At 42.6% G+C, this 13,233-nt stretch overlaps 1 protein-coding gene across 3 annotated transcripts in view; it reads left to right on the top strand.

The window, feature by feature from the left end:
• The window catches only part of Znf521 (zinc finger protein 521), a 286,676-nt gene that overhangs the window by 75,476 nt on the left and 197,967 nt on the right, over window positions 1-13,233 (top strand). The gene's annotated exons all lie outside the window — the stretch shown is intronic.

The following is a 13,233-nucleotide window of genomic DNA, read 5'->3' as shown; positions in this document are numbered from 1 at the left end:
CTTTTTGTGATTTGGGGAGATTCCATCCAGCCCTGCCACAGTGCGTGCGTGCGTGTGTGTGTGTGTGTGTGTGTGTGTGTGTGTGTGTGTGTGTGTGTGCGTGTGTGTAGAATAAGTACAGAATCCGTCTTTCCATCCTAGAGGTGGATAGAGGTATATGTGAGAGGTGGCCTGCCTTTTGCCAAGTGATACTATACTTTGTTGGAAAGTGTCTGGTTTTTTGCCTGTCCTCGGGTAATGTATAAAACATGGTGCTTCAGGTAGAGATGAAGGGTAAACTGATGTCCCCCTAAATGGCCAGCCTGTGTGTGCACCTAACACTTCACTGAGCAATCTGTCAACATGTCAGCAACACATGTTTTATAAAAAGCCTCCAGTGGGAGCAAAGGCTCCTGCCAGGGCTTAGGAAATGCTTTGAATTCAGCAGATTTCTATTGCTGGAGTCCCCCGAGGTTCCTTTTACAATGCCTACATTTCAGAAATTTGAACTTGGGACCCTTAGGGGGTTCTCTCCGAATGCCTGAAAATGTAGAGTTATATTGTTGCGTGTCCCCAAGCGGTCTTTACTAATACCTGAATTCGGAGAAGCTGGAAATTACAGAGCTCCCCAGGGGGAGCTTTATCCACACCAGGAAGAAGAGAATAACTCTGCAGGGAGATTGCTTAATGCATTGCTGAAATAAAAGAATTTGAGAGAGATGGGTTGAAGTGTTTTTTTTTTCCCCTTCTTTTTCTGGCCACTCCTTCAGCTTAGCTAAGTCCTTAAAGACAAAGTCAGGGAAAGGAAGCAGCTGGGCTCTTTTTAATGAAATTTTAGATGTGGCTTTTGAAATAGTCAGATGCTTGATGCCTCGGTGTGCATGCGTGTGCATGTGTTCGAGCATGCATGCATGTGTGTGTGTGTGTGTGTACACTCACTACAGTCATCTCCCTCTCCGCAAGCCACTTTTGTTTACATGCAAAAAGTTGTTTTCGTTTTTTAGGCACGTCATCACTTTTGTGTTTCCCACCAACCCGAGCTGTTTCTTTCTTTTTTTTTTTTTTTTAATGCTCCCACTGTACCTGTGTCAGTTCTTTGGACATATTTCTTCATCTCTCTCTCTGTCTCTCTCTCTCTCTCTGTCTCTCTCTCTCTCTGTGTCTCTCTTTCTCTCTCTCTCGCTCGCTCTCTCTCTCTCTCTCATGGCACTTTCCTTTTATTATATCTGCCTGTCATGCTTTGTACACTCCTCCTTTCATAATTTGGTCTGGTGTCACTTTTCTTGCCAACTCTCGCTACTTTATTGAAGTCTTTCTTTATTCCTAAGATGCTCTGGTTCCCTCTTTGTTGTCTACCAGCCCTCAGTCCCCTCTCTTCTCAGCCCAGGCTTGCTGGGACTCTTTGGACATTTTGGGCTCTTTTCTGATTAAGTAAATTCAATGGTTTTTAGTGGTGACATATCCTTATTTTCATTGCTGCGGAATTTCAAGAGAGCCAGGTTGCTTGGCCAGTTGAGAAGACATGCAAGATTTCAGTTCATGAATGTTCTAATGCAGGGAGTGAAAACGAATGAGGCAGCGGACTCCGTTTGAGGTAACACACGGAATACACACACACGCACACACACACACACACACACACACACAGACACACACATACAGACACACACACAGCCTGAGTGCACATGGATTGGAAACACAAGGGGTAGGGGAAGGGAACCCCTTCATATTAAGTGACTAAGGAAACCTCTCATCCATTTCTGCTCTATATTATCTCTGGAAAAGTGAAAGAAAAATATCCTCCTTGTGTGTGCACTCTATACATTTTTCCTTGGCTGTCTTTTGACACCATGTCACCTGACCCTATCAGGAGGGGGCTGGGGTGTGGAGCTCATGTTTACCCAGGGTCCTCCTGGGGTTGAACCCTACCTCTGCATCCAGCGTCCAGCGTCTTCCAGCTCTACAGACAAAGACAAGGGAAACATTCTCACAGAGCTTGCTGGCCAGGGTAAAACAGTTCCAGCTGTGGCTACTCATGAATTTTTTTGGGGGGGGAGGGAAAAAAGTCTTGGCTTGTTTTTTAGGTGTGGCTACATTCATAGGCTTGTCTGCAGCCATCAATTTAAAAAAAAAAAACTGATTCAGTTTAAAAGTGGCCTGGGATTAAAACACTAACAGTTTTGGAATTTGGCAAATTATAATATGTTATACTCTGGTCAACGATCATAGAAGAGATTAGATCTTTACTTTTTCAAGTTAAAATGTGTCAGTTGTCTTCAAATTTAGCCAAATTTGTCCTAGACACAATGGTTGTAACAATGTATTTTTTTTTTTAAGTTTAAGGTCATGTAACTCTATTGAATAATTTTCCCCACTGTCTTGTTCTGAAAAGCTTTCTAGTGAGACATTAAGACAGTGAATTAATCATACTCAGTGCCAACACATAAACTTGGAGGGGTGCAGTTGATGCTTTCCGCTGATGTTCTCAGGGATGCAGCGTTCCTGTGAGGCTTTATAGAGATATTTATTGTGGTCCAGGAATTAGAGCCCAACCTCGGTTTTGAATTAGCCTGTTCAGGACTGTGGGCAAGGAAGAGCCCTTGACCTAGACTCAGATGGTCATTTTTGCTAAGTACTGTAACATCAGGGATTAAGGTTAGAACAGAGACTCTCTCATAAGTCAGGGAAGTGAAAGTGTCTGTGTATAAGTGTGCAAAACTAAGTGGCCAGGTGTGGTTTTCTGAGGACAGAAAGAGATGCATTTTCAAAGTAGCCTTCACTGAGGGAACAGACCCCGCACAGAAGTGATCTCTGGTCCATGTGAGGCGCTCAGCCCAGCCTTCCTGTGAGATCTCCATGTGGGATGCAGTGCTTGCCCTGTTTATTACGCAGAAAGAGGTGGCAGCTGCCTTTCAGCACAATGCAGGCAAACTGTGCTTAAAGTCATTCTCTGCGCACTTAATGCATTTGAGTGAAATGTTTTGTGCTTAAGTACTTTTTAGTATCCAGGGGAACACTTGGATTGGGTACCCTAAAAAATTTTTCAAGCCCTTTTTATCTGCACTCTGTGTGGTGCCTTCCACTGACAACCTTCTGTGGGCTTTGATTTCTTTATTACAGGGAACCAGTCTAATCTTGGTGGATTTTCAATTTTTGTTTTTCCTTATTTGCAAGGGCCTCTGGTAAAGCCCTAAAATCCCCATTTTAGGGGATTTTAGAGAGAGGGGGTGGGGAGGAAATACTAAGGTTTTGTTTTTACTAAATTGATATTTCTATGTTAGGCGTGGCAGTTTGGTATATGGTTTGTTTATTTTGTTTTTTCCTATCTGAGGCTCTGAGTAGCCTTTTTCAAAAGAATTCTTCTGGTACTCCATCACATCTGTGAATGGAATATCATTCTTGGCACGGTCCTGTGGCCTTTCCTTTTCAGTCCTCAACCCTGTCTGTCTCTCCTCCCTCACCCTGCCCCAGTGTGAGCCCACATTCGTTATGTCTGTATTTGGGACAGAAAAAGGGTGAAGCTCACGTCTACAGAGTTCTCCCCCCTATCTGGGCAGTGTGTTGTTGAGCCCAGGCCCTGCCTCCCAGAGGTTTGATCCTTCCTCTGTAATCTGGTGGTCTGATGTGTTGGCCCCACATTGCCTGGCCTACCTGTGGCTTTGATCCCCAGGCTTCTTCTTGTCTCCCCAGTTAGCCTCTTCCTCTCACAAGGCACCCCTTTTCATCGTCATCACGCACCTTGACACCAGTCCCCTTTCCTGGCTTTGCATTCTTGGCTGACCATGCCTGGCTCCAAGCTTAGTCAGTGCGACCAAGAAAAGTTGTTCTAAGTATTAGCAGGATGGAGTTCAAAGACAGGCAGTGGTGGTGCATGCCTTTAATCCCAACAGGTGGACCGCTGTGAGTTTGAGGCCAGCCTGGCCTACAAAGCAAGTCCAGGACAGCCAAGGATACACAGAGAAGCCCTGTCTCGAAAAAAGAAAAAAAGAAGGAAAAAACCCAAAACAAACAAATAAAGAAGGAGTTCTAGTAAAAATATACAAAGGTATCCTTTGTTGACAAATTCACCATTAGTCTATGCCCTAAAAGTTGAAGGAGTTTGTAGGGTTTTGTTGTTTAGTATTTTTCAGAAACTCTTGGTTTAGTAGTTCCCAAAAGAATGTTTTGTAAATTCCCTTTTCTCCTAGGAAAGCGGTAAAGGTTATTTTTAAAGCTTAACTACGTGTAATTTAGAGCAAAAGGTAAAAGCATCTTTGCAGAGCAGAGGAGTTCTTCTAGTCCCTGTGAGTTTCAGGCCAGCAACATTCTCACAAATGCTGATTCTCAGGTGGCTGCCCCTGCTCCTCTGGCCACAGGCTTTGTTACAGGCATTTGCCTGCTTGGACTTCACCCCCCACTGTTCCTGGAGTCCCCTGTACCCCCAAGTGTCTCCCCTGGTGTCTGTTCAGTAACACTGAGCACAATGCTTTACCACCCCTTTTAGTGGTTGTGTGATTTGGAAAAGTTACTTTACTCCCTGTGCTTTGCTGTCCATTGAGTGGGCTCACCAGGCCCTCTACACCGGGTGCCCTCAAAAAGTAATGGCAGCTATGGACCTGAAGGTTGTTGTCCGTTTAGAAGCCAGTGGAATGTTCTGTATGCATGGGCCATTATTGTTACGCTGCAGAGCAAGTGACCAATAGTCCTGAAGGTTATATACAAATTGCATTGCTATGAGTGTATCTTATCAAATAAGTTTTTAAGCTCAGGGTTTAAGTTAACAAAGTTCATTTGGACTGTGCGTGCCTCTGTGTGTGTATGTGTGTGTGTGTGTGTGTCTGTGTGTGTGTGTCTGTGTGTGTGTGTGTGTGTGTGTGTTTTAGGGGTGGTCACTGGTTTCTGGATCTTTTATGCATGGCAAATGAATGTTCCTACTACTAAGCTGGCCTCAGAGAAAGGTTTTTCTCTCAATAGAAAGTTCAACCCTGCACTTGCTCCTTTGTGTGCAAGAAGGAAGAGAAAGGTACCCCCCACCCCGCCTCGTTCTCATTGGTAATTGGTATTTGCATTGATTGACAATAACCAAATCAAAGTAGGTTTACATAAACAATTTTCTCATCTGTTAGAGTGATTTTTTTTTTTTTTTTTTGGTGTTTCCTTTCATGAATCTCTCTTCCTGGTTTCTTATGAAAATATTTTGGTGGCTAATGGGCCATGCAATTTACGCCATAGCAGCACAGATGAGTTGTGGTATACTACTGTGTGTGTGTGTGTGTGTGTGTGTGTGTGGTATATCTCTCTGCTTTTCTATTCCTGTTTTATTGGAAATTCTTCAGCACTAGGTCCTTTGTTCATAGAAGTTTCATAACCATGAAGTAGAAATAAGGGAAATGCAGCCGCAATGAAAAGCTGACGGAGTGGATGGTGTGAAAGGAAAGGATAGGACAATGGAGACGTTAAGGCAGCACAGACAAGTCCGTCCTCCTGGCTCACTTCTTGGAGTCACTGAACGTGAAAGAGATCTATCCCCCGAAGGCTGGGGAAGGTTGTACCCCTCAAGGAGATGATCTCGTTTGCTTTTGTTTTTGGTTGTTTTAATACACATGGTAGAGCTGTCCAGACACAAATGAAGCTCTGTCAAAGTGTATTGGAGAGGGTCTCCCTATTGGCATTAGGCCCTTTTTTGTGTCTTCCTCCTTTGTTTTCCCTTTTCAAAGGGGCCTGGGACGCTAGAATAAAGTAGTGTCAGGGGCTGTGCCAAGTCTGACTTTGAATGAGTGTCATTTGGTAAAGATGTGCAAGCCAGATGGGTTCTACCTGTAGAAATCACATGGCATTCAACTGTGGGTACAGACAGGACAGGCTGAAGTGCTCTCACCTCCGAGATTTGGGGATGCTAATGCCTGTATAAATGTCATACAATTAGTTTTCAAAGGAATATATGTTAAGTAAAAGTCTGTAAATATGTCAATAGGCCAATTTCCCAACACTTATAACTATTTTTTACATCTCAGAAGCTTTATTATGTATTTTCTGTTAAGAGTACCTAAACCTGTAACTTCTAAACACAAATAAATAAAATACTTAAAAAAAAGAAAGGAAGAAAAGACGTGCAGGACTGGAAATGGTTACTGTATTGTAAAGATGAAAAGAAGGGCATACAAAGAGAGGTTGGAGAAATTCCTTCCTTTTTTTTTTAAAAAAAAACACAATCTTGTTTAATTTTTGTTTAAAAAATTTGAAGTGTATGTTGTGTGTTGAGCATTATTGTAGTGCGATCTTAGCTATCCTGTGAATCTTTAGCCTTTGTGTGTGCTCCTAGCAGTAAGGCCTTTATTGTCTGCAGACAGACAGTCCTCCTGCTAGTTGTACCACTGGATGTGTTGGAGGCAGTTTGGCCATCTGTCATGGGTGTCGTGAGGATGAGGGTGGTGACTGGAGGACTACCAACCGTGTCCTCCAAGGACCCTTCCAGCTCTGAGCCCGTAAGTCTGTGAAATAACTTGGCCCTAATGCAGTGCCAGGGACATTCACATTGTCCTGAAACTTAAAGCAATATCACATCCTTTATCAATACATTGTATCACTGCGGTTTGTGACATTCTGCTGTAAAATGCTAGGCCATAAAAGCCTATAATTTATAAGCCTATGTTAGGTACTTACTTTATGTATTATAGCCTGATAGCCTTGTAATTCAACACTGCCTATCATTTATTCTATATATAATTCCATGGAGGGTTTTGGTGACATTATAAACCACAAAAGCAGAGCTCAAGTGGTTAGTCATTAGAGCCCCAAGATAGAAATACCTTGAATTACATTATTCAGTATTTATTATTTTCTATGATGTGAAGTTAAAACACTTGGATCTGAAACATTTTCTATTTACATTCTCCATCACGGTATTCATATACATGTCAATCATTAGGGCTCAGCTTCAGCACCACATCACAACCACACGGGGCCTTGGTTCTGTAGAAAATGTATGCCAGGACGTGTTGTCCATCATTCTGCGTAATGGTCCTTCCCCTTGGCTGGTTGTCAAGCAGGAAATTCAGCTGCCCATCCATTGCGAAGTTTGTTGTTGTTGCCTATTAAGTTCAAGAGTAGCAGAGTGCATTTGTTTTTGGATGAAGTCTAAATCATTCAAATGAAGCCCAGTCAAAAATAAACACTCCACAAGGTTCTTTTACACAAAACCCGCTATAGCACGGGTCGTGGGCCAAGGTCACAGTTGTACTGAGGAACGTAGCTTCTGTTAAATCAGAGCTGTAGAATTCTGTGGAGTACTTTCATAAGGTGTTGGTTTGCCCCATCACATGCTAATGTTTACCCAGTAGTCCTCTCCTTTCAAGAACCTTTTTAAGTGGTGGGAATTGATCCCACTGCCTTACATGTTTGAGGCAATCATGTCACCATCGAGATGTTTTATCTTCAGCCTCTCTGAAGTTTGTTTTGATTTATAAACAACAGCACACTCTCTTTCTCACTTCTGCTCCTTACCTTCTTTCCTTTTTAGTGACATGCTGATTGTAGGTGCCCTGTTGTTGATTGTAAGAGCCATGGGTGGTATGACAGATGATGGTCACAGTAACAGGTGGTCTACTTCCTTTGATTTCAGAATGAAAATTATACCCCACCTTTTCCATCCAGCCACTAGATTCCCCACAATTGGAGTCTATTTTTTTTTCCTTCAGATTTTCAGAGACTCAAAGTTTGTAGAGAAAGAACGCTGACCAAAAGTTAATAAAACGAACCAAGTTGTAAAGAACGGAAGCCAACCTATTGTAAAAAAAAATGACCCGCTTTATAACATTGACTTGTTATAACTATTCGCAGTGGTACAAAATTCTGCAGAGGAGCAGTGGTTACAGAAATTGCTATTTGTTAGAAGTGGAAGAAGAGAGACAGAGATTTAAAAACAAAGAGAAAAACAAATGAAAAACAACAAACAGACAGCTTTCCCTTTAAATCATGGTGTGGTTTCTCTTCTAGCCCATCAGTGACTTGAAAGTATTGAAAGATAAACAACCCAAGCAAGGGCCTTGGATTCTTGCCATATGCTGGGATCTCAATTAAGGGATGAAATTGCAGGACACTCTTCAGTTAGATCACAAGGGAAGCTGGGATTGGGGGGCCAGCCAGCAGGCCGGGGGCTGCTGCGGGCACGGGCAGTAGGGGCTCCTGGGGCATAACTACCTGCATTAGCATTGATGGCTCTTAGTGGCACAAATCTCTTCAAATCCATAAGAGAATAGACCCCCGGAAGGGAAGGGATGGCTGGAGAGTGGGGGGTGTAACTTTGCTTGAATCCCGTCTTTGTTAGACCCACTTGTCTCTTTCTCTGTGGCATTTGCTGATGAGTAAGAACCACAGGCCGAAGGGGTAAAAACTCAAATGGAAATAACTTTGATGCTCTGATGAGGCCTGAGATCTTTAAATGCTATTCAGAATCCGGGATGCAGAGAATCTTGGAATCACTGCGTTTTGGGGCACTTGAATAGCGAGTCTCTCCATTTGTGCGTTCATTTGCATCACCCAGGCTGTCATATTTTGCTGTGGCACCATTTGCTCTAAGCATTGCATTATTGACTTAAAAGGTGTCATTTTCCAAATGACAGAGGTATGGAAGCACATTTTCCTTATTTCATAATTTGCACACAGACTGCAGAAGACTTAACCATTGTCACAAAATTCGCCTATGATGGATCTTGTACTTAGACTGGATGGTGGGTGTGGGGAAATGTACCGGTGCATTAATTTTAATGGAAGCCTGTGGCATCCCTGAAAAATATTTTGAAAGTTAAGTCATGTTAATTTCCTTTCTTATTTCTTTCTTCATAGTTCTTAAGCCCTGATCATCATTGACTTTTTATTGTTTCATGTCACCAAAGGAAAAATGTTGGTTCAAAATAATTGTGCTTTTAATTTTCTTTATGTTGTGTATGTGTCTTTTTATCCATTAATATGTTGTGCAGATATTAACTTATTCTGGAATTGAAATGAAATCAGTAATTAACTTTTTTTTACTTATGTTTGTCACAAAAAGGGCTCAGCGTGTATAACCTATCCACCCTTCCACTGGACATTTTGGTCCTGCAGTCTTTTGATTACAAAGATTTCTGCCATTTTCTCCTGAGAGCGTTGAAGCTATAGAAGAGCAAACCTGAGGCTACAAGTTCTATTTTGATGAGCCCACTCCTGATGGCTGATTTAGAAACGCAAGCTAGGCTTAGACTGTGATTCTTGTTACCTTTATTATTGTTGTTTGAGCTTAGGGTCAACCTCTCTCTTTCTATTGATAAGAAGCCATCTGGGCTGGTGATATGAAGGAGGGGACAAGAATGTGCAGATGTTGAGTTACCAGCTCGGGTGGCTGAGAGCTTGACACGCATATGCAAGGCTCTGGGTTCAAACAGAAAAAAAAATTTTTTTTAAACCTCAGATTATCTACAGGTAAAAAGAATAAGGAAAATGGAAGATTAGAATATTTGGCTTTGCTCTGAAAGTGTGCATCCGTGCAGGCATGTGCGTGTGTGTGTGTGTGTGTGTGTGCATTTCATAACTTTTGAGGTAATTGGTTCACTTACTATTGATAACAAAAAACCCCACTAAGCTTTCAGTTTTGGATAAACAGTCACTAATTGGTCCTCTCTGGCTAGAGAATCAAGGTGGGCAAAGTGTGTCTGAGTTAGGGCTGTTCATAACTCTTCACAGAGAGCAAAGACAGCAATCTCCCTTGAACCAGGCAGACAGCCCAAATGCGTTATGTTTCTGAGTTGAGGGAAATGGGCCTCTAAGTACTTCCTTTACTCTCTGGGTATTCATCCGCCCTGAGCAGAGCTTGTCTCTGCCAAGATACCTTCAGCATTAGAGTGATGTTGCTTAAAAGTTCTGTAAGTGTGTATTGCTGTTATGTAGGAAGGAAATAAATCAGGGGTTTTTCTGGGATTTCAAATTCTTCCCAAGGGGAAAGAACTGATATTAAGGCCTTCACAAGTGGGATTAATTTAGTATATCTCTCCGGAGTCTATTGGGTATTATATTTATACATTATAAAATGTGTTTTGATATGCTTCAAATTAATACTTTTCTATCTGCAGGGTGAATGTAAAGATCACTGTTTATGTCTGGGGTGGTGGGAGGGGCGCAAGAGGAAGTGAAGAAAGATGTCATGGAACTGAAGGCTGTTTTGTTGGTCTGCAGGTTATTGCTATTGTAGTTAGATCCTTTTCTATGCTGTGCTGAGCAGTTCCAAAGGTGGGGTGACCATAAACGGTGGTACTAAGAGGAGGCATTCACCATTTTCCCAACAGTGCTTTCTAAACTTTACTTTTAAAATGTATACCCTTAAAAGAATGCTCTCTCCATGCTGGCTGTGGTGAACTGCTGAACTTTTTGTGTCTCTGCCACCCATAGCAATCTTCCCTAGCTGACTCTTAGCAGATGCTGTCAGCTCCTCTCTCCTCTCTCTCCCTCACTTTGACTTCATGGATCTCTGCATGTGCTGGTGCTCCTGTGTCAGGGGGAAGGGCACAGCGGCAAAGAGGGTCAGCCCTGGAGACCCAAGCTCCCTGCTTCTGCAGAGCTGGCAACCCTGGTCAGTCTAGCCCTGTGACTCGTCTCCCTTCCTCTTCTCACATTCCTTTGGCAGGAAAGCCCATCGGCCCCTATGCGGAACACAAAATTGGCTGGAGAGAGAGAGAGAGAGAGAGAGAGAGAGAGAGAGAGAGAGAGAGAGAGAGAGAGAGAGAGGAGAGAGAAGAGAGGAAGCCATCTCTGTGGAAGGACCATTTTGACAACCTGTATTTACAGGGCTGGGCATTTTGATAGTCAGCCATGTTTCTCACTGTCTAGGCCATCCTCTTTGTTGACTTAAGCATAAGACTGGATAGGTTAGTCACAAACCTTGTCACTCCTGTGTGATTGGTCACCTGGGTGGCCTGCAAATCAAAGTATAGGGTTCTGTATGTTTATTTTGACTTACTCACAAGGTTTAGTACGTTGGAACCACTCAATCCACAACCATTGGATTGCAGTAAAATGCTGCTTTGATCCCCTTTTAGATGTGCCCTAATTTCCCCCCATTTCTCCCGTCTTTTTGTACATAACACACAGTCTAGGATGGAAGAAATTGCCAAGATCTTTCTTTACAAAAACCTCCCCTACATGATGGGAAGGTTTATTCAAATGCCTGTCATACCCTTGCTGGCTTTATCACAGCAGGCTCCAGTAGCCCCACATATCTCCAGGAAACCCACCATAAATTTTTCAGTTGCTTGACAACTGAATGTTTGCACTATAGCAAGATTTTTGGCAATATTTTATAGGTTGGATACAGAGTTTGTTTTGAACAAAAGCCCAGATAAGGTTGTTAAGTTTTTCTCCTTTTCTTCTTTATTTCCAATTTTTTCCTCTTTGGAGTTAGAGCGTTTCTCCCCCTGTGTTCTCGGTTGCTTGGTTGAACAGTGTGATGCTGAGGTACTTACGTGCCTGACAGACATAAAGTTAAATATACAACAACGACGAAGAATCCAGGGAACAAGCCGTTAAGTCCCACAACAGGCTTTAAGAAGCTGTAAATATATTCAAATGGCAAGTCTCCCATCCACGAGACGCAACATCTTATTTCATTTTGAAAACAAGCCTGAAGAATGCCCCACGAATCTTACACCGAATGCCTGGTGGTGTGCAAGGATTTCTTCATTATTCCAAACTTCTGGCCCACACTGTATCATAAATACTCGCAGATTTGGCCGTATTGAACTTTGCTACACTTTCCTTCAGAAAGGACTGTTTCCTCTTCTCACTACCACTCTTACGCTTGTAGACACACCATTTTTCTATTATGTGTACTCTTTGAAAAAATACATGTTAGTGCCTTTTTATTCATATGCCATGAGCCATTGTCGGCAGAAGTATACTTGTGTGTGACAGTATGACAATAATTTCCTTACTTGTGTGTGTGTGTGTCTGTGTGTGTGTGTCTGTGTGTGTGTGTGTGTCTGTCTGTTGCAAAACACCTGACCAAAGTGTCATAAGGGAGGATGTGTTGCGTCCATGCTGATATGATCTTTTGTGGGTGGAGAGGCTCTTTATGGTGTCTGTGTGGCTTGGGACCCCGACTTCTTCATATCTTGGAGGCGTAGGAAACAGAAGACAGGACAGGAAATGTTTTAGGTAGGGTTCTGTCGCCGTGAATAGACATCACGGCCATGGCAACGCCTATGAAGGAAGACATGGACTTGGGGCTGCTTCCAGGTCAGAGGTTTATGATTCAGGCCATCATGGTGGGAGGCATGATGGCATGCAGGCAGACATGGTGCTGGAGAAGGAGCTGAGAGTTCTACATCTGGAGGCAGCAGGAAGAGAGAGTGTGATGCTCGGCCTGGCTTGAGCACTTGAAACCTCAAAGCCCACCCCTTAGTGACAAACTTCCTCAACAAGGCCTCACAGCCTAATAGTGTCACTCCCTATGAGGTTATGGGGCTCTTTTTTTACTCACATTAACACACCAAGGTTCACTCCAAAGCAAAGACCAACTTTCTCCTGTCAGACCCAACTCCTACATGTCTACATCCCCAACAGCGCCACCACCTGGTAAGCAGCTGTTTAAATCCATGCATGTGTCTTGGTGTATTTTCCCTTGAAATCCTTAAAGCTAGCTTTCTGTGGAGTTGGATGGCAGCACAGAAGCACTGAATCTGTGAATCACCTGATTCCAGGAAGACATAGGAAAGTGTCTCCAGCCCTTCCTAAGACAGGGGCAAAGTGAACAGCATGGCCATCCACCCAGTTGTTTCCTGTTCCACCTGCATTTTCCTTTCTAACCCTGTCTCATGAAAGACCTAACTGTAATTCTTTGAGTCACTTTTCAAGTAAACAGAGTCTTCAGTCTTTCATTGAATTAATAATGAAAATTCTTGCAAGAATAATCAGCATTAAAATAAACTCAAAGGTGATGTTAATTGAACTCCATAAAATTTGGTTCTGAAACAAATTGAGAGACAAATGCAATCTTTTGGGATAATGTGTGTCCTCAGAGTTTGAACTGTGGCGCTAGAACCTGGTGACGACATTAATCCTAAAGCTTACCCAATGCCCAACTTGAACAAAATCGATAAATGAATTATATTACTATTATGTAATTTTAATAAGAATGAGTTGATCCCAGTGAAGATACTTCCAGTAACATAAGAATGAAAATGGGAGAAAAATAACCCATAATACTAGTTTCCTACAATCAGCATTTGATGAAGGAATTTAATCAGCTGG

Source organism: Acomys russatus, chromosome 20 (assembly GCF_903995435.1).
Source record: "Acomys russatus chromosome 20, mAcoRus1.1, whole genome shotgun sequence".
Lineage (NCBI taxonomy): Eukaryota > Metazoa > Chordata > Mammalia > Rodentia > Muridae > Acomys > Acomys russatus.
Note: the sequence above shows the minus strand (reverse complement) of the source record. Positions and strands in the feature narration are given on the sequence as shown.